Below are 12,270 nucleotides of genomic sequence, written 5' to 3' on the forward strand. Positions count from 1 at the left end.
AAGAAGAAGAAGAAGAAGAAGAAGAAGAAGAAGAAGAAGAAGAAGAAGAAGAAGAAGAAGAAGAAGAAGAAGAAGAAGAAGAAGAAGAAGAAGAAGAAGAAACCTAGAAACCTAGCAAGGTCATCATCCTGGGCTACAAATGGAGTTTGAGGCCAGCCTGGGCTACATTAGACCCTGTCTTGGGATGAAGGGAAGGAGAAAGATGAGAGAAGATGAAGGAAGCAGAGGAGAGAAAAGAAGATGAGAGAAAAAGAGGAGGAGAGGGAGAAGTAAGAGGAAAGAGGAGGAGAAAGGGGAGGAGGGAGGGAAGAAGGAAGAGAGAGGGGAAGACAGGACTGTGGACGCTGGACCCAGGTGGATAATTCAGATTCTCTTGGGAATCTGAAACCTAAATGCAGAGACTCAGGCCTGCCCAGCATGCAGCATCATCAGGAGTCAAGTTGTTGCTGGGCGGCGGTGGCGCACACCTTTAAACCCAGCACTCAGGAGGCAGAGGCAGGTGAATCTCTGTGAGTTTGAGACCAGCCTGATCTATAGAACTAGTTCTGGGACAGTTAGGGGCTACATAGAGAAACCCTGTCTCAAGAAACCAAAACAACAACAACATCAACAACAACAACCATAAAAAAAAAAAAAGAGTCAAGGTGTTTTAGGAAGGTCTGGGTTGCTCTGATTCCTGCCTGTCTTCTGTATCAGCTCTTCCTTCTACCTTCTGAGCCACCCCAGTGTCCATCCAATAAGTCACACTGCTTGTGGAGCCCTGAAAATCAAACAAAACACCCAGGCCAGACTTGAACATACTATGTAGCCAAGGATGACTTTGAGCTCCTGAGCCTCTTGCCTTCACCACCCATATTCTGGGAAGCCAAGCATGATCTGTATCTTAGTTACTATTCTCTAACTGTGATAAGATGCCATGACCAGGGGCTGGAGAGATGGCTCAGTGGTTAAGAGCATTGCCTGCTCTTCCAGAGGTCCTGAGTTCAATTCCCGGCAACCACATGGTGGCTCACAACCATCTGTAATGAGGTCTGGTGCCCTCTTCTGGCCTGCAGACATACACACAGACAGAATATTGTATGCATAATAAATAAATAAATATTAAAAAAAAGCTGCCATGACCAAAGTAACTCACAGAAGAAAGAGTTGATTGAGGGCTTATACCATCAGAGAGTGAGACCATGACCATGATGGCAAGGAGTATGGCAGCAGGAAGCAGGCATGGTGCTAGAGCAGCAGCTGGGAGCTTACATCTCAAAACACAGTCACAAGACAGAGAGCCAACCAGGAATGGCTGGGCTTCTGATATCTCAAAGCCCACCCCCAGGGACACACCTCCTCTAACAAGGCTACAACCTCCTAATCCTTCCCAAACAGTTCCACCAACTGGGGACTAAGTATTCAACCAAATGAGCCTATGGGGCCATGCTCATTCAAATCACCACATTCCACCCCATTGCTCCCATATGTTTGTGGCTATATCATAATACGAAATGTGTTTAGGTCAACTTCAAAAGTGCCCCTAGACTTTTGCAGTCTCAAGACAGATTAAAAGTCCAAAGTCTCTTCTGAGATACAAGGCAGTCTCTTAGCTGTAACCCTCTGTAAATTTGAAAAGCAATGGGCATACTTCCAACATACAATGGCACAGGATATATATGTATATATATACATATATATGTATATATATATTATCATTCCAGAATAAAGAAATTGGGGCATAGTGAGAAGATATTGAACCAAAGTAAGAGCCATAGGGCAAACTCTGACCCATGTAGCTCTACGTCCAAGTCAAAGGGATCAGATGAACCCATACTCCCCATTTTGCTGATTGCAACACACTTCTGTCACTTGGGCTGGTTCCACTGCTTTTATGCAACTCTTCTTGGCAGATATACCACAGCTTTGCTCCCCCAACATCCTGGGGTCTTCAACACAACCCAGGCTTCAATTTTACAGCTTCACGCAATGGCTTCTCCGGGTTTCCACTCGGGGACTCCTCTGACAAATGCCTGGCCCCAACAGCATGTGTGGAAGATTCCAGAACACCTTTACTCATGCCTCCTTTCTGGCTCTAAAGCTAAAAGCATGGGACCATGTGGCTGATGCTGCCAAGTTCCACTGCCTGCTTGGGATGGACTGAGTTACATTTGCATAAGCTTTCCTTTGCTGCAACGGTTTTCCTTTGCACAAGATGGAAGCTTAGCTGGGTGGGGTCTAGCCTTGGGGCACCACTCCCATTATTCCATTTCACATCAAGCCATTTTTTAAAAATCTCTTTCTGCACAAGCCTTGGTTCCAACATTAAATTTCCTGGTGCCTTTTCTCCTCAAACTGTAGTGTATGTATGTATGTATGTATGTATGTATATATGTATATATATAACAAATGTATACATCACAAAAATATATTAAAATATATTACAAATGTATATACATATGCACATTACAAAATGATCATCATCTTTAACTTAGGTTTGTTTCCAATGCTCTTGAGTTTTAAAGCATATCCTAGAACACACAATTCGTGTCGTTTCAGTTGAGTGACTCTCATTAGCAGACATTAGAAGGAAATAAATGCAGTTCGACGGCTGAAGAAAAATTAGCAAGTAAAAGCATCCCCTTCAAATGGGGTATGAAAAGATAAAAATTGAGTAGCTTTCACTGAAAACCAGTTGGGTTGCTGTCTTAGTTACTGTTCCATTGCTGTGACGAGACCCAGTTACCAAGGCAATTCTCATAAAAGAAAGCATATCACTGACTGGAAGCGTTTTTTTTTGTTTTGTTTTGTTTTTTAATACTTTTAGAGGGTTAGTCTGTTAGACCATCATGACAGAGAACAGACAGGCATGATGCTAGAGAGACACACTGGGTCTGGTCTGAGCTTTTGAAACCTCCAAGCCTACCCCCAGTGACACACTTCCTCCAACAAAGCCACAGCTCCTAACCCTGCCCAAACAGTTCCACTAATTGGGGACTAGGCATTCAATCGTACGAACCTATAGTACCCATGCCCACTGAAGCCAGCACAGCTGCAGACCCCACCACACTGCCGCCACGTTGCTTTCTCCCTAGTGCATTCCTGAAATCTAGGGCTTCCAAGAAAATAGCCTGGATCTGTGTTGCACAGGAAAAAAATCTGGACCTTGATCACCCTTGTAACTGGTTCATTTGATTTTTACCTTTGTGCTTTGTTGGGGATAGGGATGCATTTAGACAGTTTTAAGTAGCTGAGGCTGGCCATGAATTCCCGATCCTCCTGCCTCTGCCTCTCAAATGCTGGAATACACACGTGTTGCCCTAACTTCTGACTCTGTAGCTGGGTTTAAACCCCAGCACTTCCCTTTTCCAGCTCACAACCATCTATAAAATAAGATCTGGTGCTGTCTTCTGGCTTGTAGTCATACATGTGGACAGAACACTGTATACGTCATAAATATATCTTTAAAAAAATAAAAAGAAATGCTATCATTAATGTTTATGATTGCTGTGTGGATAGTACTCTCAACAAATATATTTCACTTTTGAAAGTAAACATAAGACAACTTATGCCGTTATTTAAAAACAAAATGGGCTATATAGCTGTTTCCAGACATAGGTTTCCCAAAATTCAAGTTTATATAGTTCCAATTTTGTCCCAGGTGGTTTGCTTTCCCTCTGATTATTCGTGTTGAGTTCCTTCTTGCCTCAGGGGTTCTAACTATGGCTTACTACCATCTTTATTATATCTAGTTAACCCTAGACACACACCACACACACACACACACACACACACACACACACACCAGTCATTTATTATGAAAGCCTTACAATACACAGCAAATAGCCCGTGGCTCTTATGTTTTTCTTCCCTGGACAAAGGTAACACAAATGACTGAACATCTGGTTCCAAGGTTCAGATCAGATGGGTGAAACCCACTGCCATCTGCTAGGTAGATCACTGCAGTTTTCACCCTGGGACATTTTTGTTTGTTTTCCTTTTGTTTTAAGGTTGAATTCAATTATATTTCTATCATCATTACTGAAAAAGCCCAACTAGTTTTCTCAAAGCATGACAACTCTTCTCGACACAGTGTTTCTAGAGTTATCTTAGCAGTTTTAGTTCCTCATTTTAAGGTGATGAGAGTAGATGGGGACATAAAAATATTGTACAAGTCAAAAAACAGATTTTTGATATCTTGAAAAGTTTTAGAAAATGCACTCATACTGATGGTTGATTTGTGTCTCAGACAGTATGTGATGTTTACTTTCTTTTGGTCTACTAATGAGAGGCACGATCTTCTCCCTTAAAGACTCTAATTTTGTCATGTGATGGTCAAAAGCGAGGCTTCTGGGGGATGGACTGTCTACATTAGCATCTCAGCCCCAGGGATGCTGAGAGGACTCAGCAGATAAAGGTACCTGTCAAAGCCTGACTGGATCCTAGGACCCACATAGTAAAAGGAGAGAATGAAGTCCTCCAAGCTGTTGGGAGATAATAATGGTCTCATTCTTAGACGGTTGCTGGGAAGACTGAACAAGCTAGGATGTTCAAAGCTTCACACTCTGTCTGGTCCATAGTAAGCACTCAACCACTGTAACTTACATTTGTGCACTGGTGACATCCTTAGTGGCACTAATTACTGGGGGCCCTCATTCTATACCAGACCTGTGGTGGACACCAGCCCTACCCAAGAATTTACCGAAGAACAGAATAAAGAAGATTTGCAGGCTGAAGGTGGTGGCTCAGGCCTGTAACCTCAAGACCTAGGAGGTTGAGGCAAGAGGACTGCCATGTCTTCTAGGGAAGCCTGAGCTACAGAGTGAGTTCCTGCCTCAAAACAACTAAAGACTTAACTGCTATGCTGCAGAGGCATTTGCTATGCTTGGTGCAAGAAAGGGAACTCAAGGCCTTGGGCATGCTAAGATCATCTTTTCACACGGAGCCAGCCTCTCCCAAGTCTGTCCTTAAACTAAAAGGAATTCGGTTTGTGAACCTGGATGAGGAGAAAAGCCTTTGTTTACCCTAACCCCTAAGTGAAATTTAGTATATTCTTGAATTATTAATATGGGGAATATTACAGTGTTGTTAGCCATTTTGGAGCGTTGTTGCCGAGAGAAACAGCGTCTATTTCTGTGCTGCCTTACAGTTCTCTCAGTATTTTAAAATGCCATTTATTCTTGTCACTGTTTGACAACTCCGATGCTTAGACTGACCTAACTACTAAATCTTTATACTGCATTCATAAAGAAACACTTAAGGCACCAGGTATGGTGGCACACATCTTTAACTCCAGCACTTGGGAGGTAGAGGCAGGCAGATTGCTGAGTTTGAGGCTAGGCTGGTCTACAGAGTAAATTCCAGGCCAGCCAAAGGTTATACAGAGAAACCCCATTTCGAAAAACTCAAAATAAAATCAACCAACCAACCAACCAAAAATACCACTGGAAGCATGACGTCACAACTAGAGTGTCTGACTATTTTGGCAATAGTATTTTCCAGTCTGTTCTCCACGTGTGTGCTCTCATGAAACCTTCACTAGACTGCCAAGGTCCACGGCACGGAGAACATTAAAGACTCAGCTTGGAAACCTACAGAGAGCAAAACGCAGGCATTGCTATGAAAGAACCTCAGGGAGAAACACAGATTCTGTTTTGGTAAGAGATGCCAGGTTGCCCTCCTTGGAAAAGGATTTTAAAAACAAAGGCTATGGCTTTAGCGATTTAACTCTGATGGTTAGAAAGAGCATAGAGAAACGGTATTGAAGTCATAAATGAGCACGCCACTAAATAAACAAGTCATTCCGCCTCCCTCAGCCTGCTGTGTCCGCCGTGAAATGGAAATAATGGCAGCATCATAGGGCCATTATGAAAAGCGGAATTAGCGCCCATAAAAGCATGCATGCGGTTGCACGTGGCGAAACAATTGCAGTCCTTCTCTCCTTACAGACACACCTGATGGCGTGTCAGGACGTGAAAACGAAAGAAAGCCCAGCCTTTCGGCTTGCTACATTTTACACTTCAATCCCAGATTGGACAGGAAAGTAAAAAACCAAACATAACCCCTAGCAAGCCACCCAAATTCAAGGTTTGGCACCAGAATAGACATCCACAGTACCGACAGCGAATTGGCCTCACAAATCTCAAAAACACTTGTCATCTCAGATTTAGAAGCAGCAACATAAAAACCCAGCTGTAGCCGTGGCTAACCTAGGGAAGGTGTGTAAATGTCTTACCTACCTGGTGGAGATGATAATGCAACTAAAATGGCCCCTCAGTTAATTCCAATTTGTCTGTAGTAATAAAGGGGTTTTTTCACTCTAAATACACGCTGGGTAAAGAATGTCCAAGTGAGAATTTGACATCAGTGCCTCTCTCACGGTGCGACTGGCTCTCTCATGATCCAAGCTCAGATGTCAAACATCGCATACATGCCCAAAGGAACGCTGGGAAGCAGTCAGGGGCTTTTCGTCTCTCTTCATCAAAGATTCAGGATCGTTCTTCATTTGGCTATTTGACCGCATCTGTCTCCCCATGCTCTCCTCCCTACAAGAGAGCCCCGAGGAATGATGAAGAGGGAGCGTTTTGACAGTTCTAGTGACGGCTAGTTAGTTTAGTGTTCTAGCTTGTAACAGGAGAATTTGGGATTTGACTAGGGTGATTTAATAATCCAGACCCTGGCTGAATTTCCTAACTATGTAGCAAGAAAGATGGGTATCTAAAACTCAGAAATCTCACTGAGGGGGCACTGATCAGAAATCAAAAGAAAAAACTCTGTATACCTATTTTGCAGAAAGAAACTCCCCCCCCCCCTTTCATTCCTTTTGGTTTTTTGAGACAGGGTTTCTCTGTGTAACAGCCCTGGCTGTCCTGGAACTCTCTTTGTAGACCAGGCTAGCCTCAAACTCACTGAGATCTCCTGCCTCTGCCCCCCAAGTGCTGAAGTTAAAGGTGTGCACCACCACACCTGGCTAAGAAACATTTTTAAATACAGAGACTAGCATAACAAAGAAGGGGACATTCCAAACTTCTGTCCGAATATAAAATCGAGCCCGGGGCTCAGAATGTGACTCAGCAGCTGAGAGCACTGGCTGTTTTTTCTGAAAACCTGGGTTTGCGTCCCAGCACACTCGGAGGTTCACAGCCACCTGTATCTCCAGTTCCAGGGGATCCAGTGCCCACTTCTGACCTTCAAGGGCATTGCACAAACACAGTACACAGACATACTTGCAGGTGCAGTCGCACATATAAAATAAAATAATTTTTAGAAGTATAGGCGGTTCATTTCGTCCAGCTTGAAATTCATATTTAGCTCAGCTGCAAGCCAACTTGTCCCAAAAGACCAAACCAGACTTATGCATCAATTTTTTTCAAGCAAGAAGGGCAAATCACGGAATCAGTTCCTTTCAGGCTTTTGACAGTACAATGAATAGAGTCCCAGGAAGTATCTGGGCTTCATGTTGCACAATCGTTTTAAGGGGAAATTTTTAAGGAAGGACGGATGGAAAGAAGGAAGGAAGGAAGGAAGGAAGGAAGGAAGGAAGGAAGGAAGGAAGGAAGGAAGGAAGGAAGGAAGGAAGGAGAGGAGAGGAAAGGAAAGACTGATGGACAGACAGTCAGACAAAAAAAAAGGATGGATTTATTTCCTTGAGATACACTTGCAACAGTACACATCTCTCCCTTCAGTAGGCCTCTGATCCGCAATCCCTGCAGCAAGCTTGTGGCTCTGCCTGTGGATTTGGGAAATAAACAGCCAGGAGCATGCGGTGGCAAGGGGACCACAGGGGACCCGATCTCATCAACTACACACCAACCCCAGAACAGACCAAATCCTGAGACCATGCAGTCTCAGCGCCTTTCACAGATTCCCGCCCCCCAACCCTCAATCTCTCAAAAGCCACCCCTCTCTGGGGTCCTCTCCCCGCTGGGGGGAGGTGACTGACCTCAAGGTGAGAAATGACCCTCTAATCCTCTCACTGTCCCTCTCTTCCCACAGTGCACTGGGGCCATCAGGAAGGCCACTACAACCCCTAATTTTCTCACCAATTTAGTTCAGGGAGGTGGCCAGGCCCCTTGCCGGTCAGCACTCACCCTCCAACCAAGCGCCTAGGTCCCCTGGAAAGGGAGGGAGCCCGCTGGGTGGCTGAGTGGCCTGATCTCTAAGGCCAATCACAGTGCTAAACTGGGATGTCTGTGGACTGATGCCAAGGTACAGAGCAGTGACCTTTCAAGCCGAGCAGGGCTCTGAGACACTTTTCCCTTCCCCCTTCCGCCCCTCCCCCGTTTCCCTGCCCTCCATCTCTCCTCTCCTTACTTTTCTCTTCCATCCCTGCTCAGTCCTGAGCCCCCAGAGCCTGGTGGGCAGAGCAGTTGGTACTGCAGGAACTCATTCTCTGGTGCTGCCTACCAGGAAGCTGGCCCAGGAGGAAGTAGTAAAGGCAAGGATGCCTCCGAAGGCTGGCAGTGTGAGAGGGGCGTCTGAGAGCCAGACCTGGGCATCCCATATACATCACGTGGGCGGAGCCAGGGTTCTTCCATGAGAAAAGGAAGGAGACAGTAGGTTTCTGGTTGAAGGGCACTCTAAGCAGAGGGCAGCATACAATGCAGTAAAACAGAACAATGTGAAACCCTGAAGCATGGCCGTGCCTACCATCTTCAAGAACCAGCGGGACTCAGTCTGAGAGGATGGGTGGTATTTGAGATAATGTGAGCCTCCATTTATATGTTTGTTTGTTCTTTTGGCTCCTCATACTGAAGCAGGATAGAAAGACAGGAAAATTTCAGGGGACATGGGAAGTGAAAGGACATATTTAGAATCTAGTTGAAGCCACTTGGCAGTCGAGAGACAAGAATTAAAGGCAGCACTCGGGAGGCAGAGGCAGGCGGATCTCTGTGAGTTCGAGACCAGCCTGGTCTACAGAGCTAGTTCCAGGACAGGCTCCAAAGCCACAGAGAAACCCTGTCTCGAAAAACCAAAAAAAAAAAAAAAAAAGAATTAAAGGCAGTATTTGCTATGATGGTTGCCTCAATAGAGAGGCAACCTCTCTATTTCCCTGTTATACAAATGTGGCTTGACTGTGACGCATGCTTTTGGACACTTGGTGTCCTGTAGGTGACACTGTTTGGGGCACGTTATGGAAGCATGTCACTCAGGATAGGCTTTGGGAGTTTATAGCCGGGCTCCACTTGCAGTCCACTCTCTTCTTCTTGTGTAGGCAGTTGAGATGTGATTTCTCCCACTCCTAATACCAAGCCTTCTCCACCATTACAGACAGCTAAGCCATTGGAACTTAAAGTCAGACTCTCCCTTAAGTCGCTTTTTATCGCAGTGACAAGAAAATAATTACTACAGTAAAGACTTTTCAGATAAGAGTGTAAAATAGCAAGGAATCACACTTAAGGTCCAAGTGCAGGGTCTTTCTCTTTTCCCGTCACGAAGCCTGGATTTTTCTGAGAATCTCACAAGTATTCCCACGGGTAATAAAAACGATGTCTTAACCACCCTTCCTCCCCATGTTTATGGCTACTACTGACACGTAGCCACCAGTCACCCACAAGAAGCCTACATCCATGTTGTTCTTATTCTGAAGGCCTCTCTCTTAACAGTCATGCTCAAATCTATTCTAAACGTGTTCTTCCTAACATCTTCAACTCTGCTTGATTCATTTGGCATTCATCCACACATTTTCTTCTATGGCGAAGTTAAGAATTCTTCGCTTGACCATAGAACTCTGAAGGGAACTCCACAAATTGCCTGCCACCGGTGGCAGCATGGAGCTATGGCTCAGGCCCATACCCCCCCCCCCCACTAACAATGTAAGTGAACCAAGTATTAATTCCAGGTGTGAACAGGGCCTAAATTGCAGCACTCAAATGTGGGGCTCCCTGCCAATGCTCTGGCGGGAAACAGAATAGAGAGGCAAGGAAAGAAACCCAGTTCCGCACGACTCACTAAGCCAGGCTGGTTCAAACTTCTCGAGTCTGATCCCAGGCGGTTTATTTTTTAGGCATTTAAGTACAGTGCTGCTTTGGAAAAACAGTTTCCTGGTAACGACTATCTCAATCCCGTGTTCACAACAAAGCTTAAGGCAGATTATCGACGTAGGGTCAGGTGTGGTCTCAGTCATACAGACATAGAGCTCACCAAGCTCACCGATATAGTGGGGAAAGGGTCATTATTGTGACGACCTGCACGTTAGGACAGGCCATATGCTCTCTCTGAAGTTTCTGGAGCAGACAGCCTTCAAATGAGGGGTCTCCTCACCCAGGTGGCCAGTTCCTAATGGAGAAAACAGTAGTAGGTTTTTGTTTTCTGCCCTAGCACTTCCTGCTAGATAGTCATCTTAAGGTCTTCCTGACAGTTCAGAAATTCATGACCCCACCCAGAGCCGGAGATACATTTGGATCCTATCCTTTCAACCAAAAATTATGCATTAGAGTAAATGAATAAACATTAAGGAAAGAAAAATAATAATAAACCTGTAACAGTTGAGTCTTAATGTTTGTTTGGCACAGAACTATCTTTCCTGTTGTTTTGGCTCTCAAATCATTATTTTTGTCGATGCTCACGTTAATCGTCCATACTTCCTGTGTTTGTCAGCTTCCCATCACTGTGACAACTTCCTTCACGGCTTAATTACACACACACACACCTCATGACTCCTGTTTATTTAAACACACAGTTCAGTAGCCTTGATAATGGTCTTGTATATTGAAGCTCTTAGGGCCCAGGCTTCATGGATCTAAGCCGACACAGCACCGGTGGCAGTGTGGGGCAGAGGAAACTGCCTCCTTTGAGGTGGCCAGAAAGGGAAGATGAGGAAAGAGGAGAGGCCAGCGTGCCCATATCCTTCCAAAGAGCAAGTCCCTGATAACTAACTTTCTTTTACTTCTAAAGTAACGCCACAGGCTGCAGATGAAGACAATGATGCTTTCCCCAAACTATAGCACCTCCACCAATGTCTACTTTTCAAAATGAGAAATCTTTTGGAATAGTCTACTCTTTCCTCTACCCTCAAGTCTGATCAACATTCTTTGCTATTTTTATAATACAATTAACATACTATTCTGAGGTTGGGATTTGGAATATGAACAGAAGTCTGATGAGATAAACTCATATAAAATTAAGAAAAAAAAAATCTCCTGTAAGTACAACCCTAGCCCGCCCCACTTCAGCTTTTCACTGAGGAAAACCCAACGTATCTATGACATTACAGGACTTTAAAATGCGTGACTCAGAAGTCGAAAGATACAGTCCAAAGAGGGAAAGCTATGAGGAAACAAACTAGCCGTGAAATGTAACCCATGACTTCCAGAAGTCAGAGAAATCTAAACCCAAATATTTTCCCGATAAGAGCTCTGGCAATATTACACAAAGTTGGGTACTCAAGAAAAAGCTAAGGTTCGAACAAGAAGGAAAGAATACCATAGACTGAATTTCCCCCATGTGAATGCAGGGCTCTTCCTTACATACGGTTTGTTGTTTGTCTTTTTTTATACGGCGTGTGAGGAGAAGCAGGGCTGTGTCCAGATCATGTTTATATAGTCCTGTCAGAGGGCATGCTCCAGTCTGTTGATAAAGTCTTGATAACAGCAGGACTGGTAACTGGCAGTCTAAGTAAGCCGAGCCAAATGTAGTTGCAAGCCAGTAGTTAAAAATTCAGAGTATAATAAAGAAAAAAAGGCTATGGGTTTGAGAGTAGTGGAGGGCACAGGGGGAGTCAGACAGAAGGGGGAAACTGATATAATTCCATTTCAGTTAAAAGCGTTTAAAAATAAAGAATTTTTTAAATGAATTACTAACCTAAGGGGTAGTTTGGTTTTGTTGGGTCTTCTTTTGGATGCTGTCTTAGCTAGGATTTCCACCGCTGTGAAGAGACAGCATGACCACGGCAACTCTTATAAAGGAAAACATCTCATTGGGGATGGCTTACAGTTTCAGAGCTTTAGTCCATTGTCATCATGACGGCACATGGTGGTGTGCAGGCAGGCACGGTGCTGGAGAAGGAGCTGAGACTTCTACACCTTATCTGCCGGGCAGTAGAAAGAGACTGCCACACTAGGTAGGCCTCGCTTGAGCATATAGGGGATCAAAGCCCACCCTCACAGTGACACACTTCCTCCAACAAGGCCACATCTCCCAATAGTGCCACTCCCTATGAACTTATGGGAACCAATCATATTCAAACTACCACAGATGCCTTGGATTTTTTTTTAAAAAAAATTTGCACTCTATCTATCTATCTATCTATCTATCTATCCTTCTATCATCTATCCATCTATCTATCTATCT

At 44.4% G+C, this 12,270-nt stretch overlaps 1 long non-coding RNA gene across 1 annotated transcript in view; it reads right to left on the minus strand.

The window, feature by feature from the left end:
- LOC126502292 (uncharacterized) overlaps window positions 1-8,005 on the minus strand; it is an 18,333-nt gene extending 10,328 nt beyond the window's left edge. Inside the window, exons 1-2 of the long non-coding RNA XR_007591889.1 lie at window positions 7,922-8,005; window positions 6,219-6,524 (exon numbers count right to left, since the gene is read on the minus strand). This is a non-coding gene — a long non-coding RNA (uncharacterized lncRNA). The remainder of the gene's footprint in view (window positions 1-6,218; window positions 6,525-7,921) is intronic.
- Window positions 8,006-12,270: the final 4,265 nt, after the last annotated feature.

Source organism: Alexandromys fortis, unplaced genomic scaffold (genome assembly GCF_014885135.2).
Source record: "Alexandromys fortis isolate MF-2015 unplaced genomic scaffold, M_Fortis_MF-2015_v1.1 scaffold_9, whole genome shotgun sequence".
Lineage (NCBI taxonomy): Eukaryota > Metazoa > Chordata > Mammalia > Rodentia > Cricetidae > Alexandromys > Alexandromys fortis.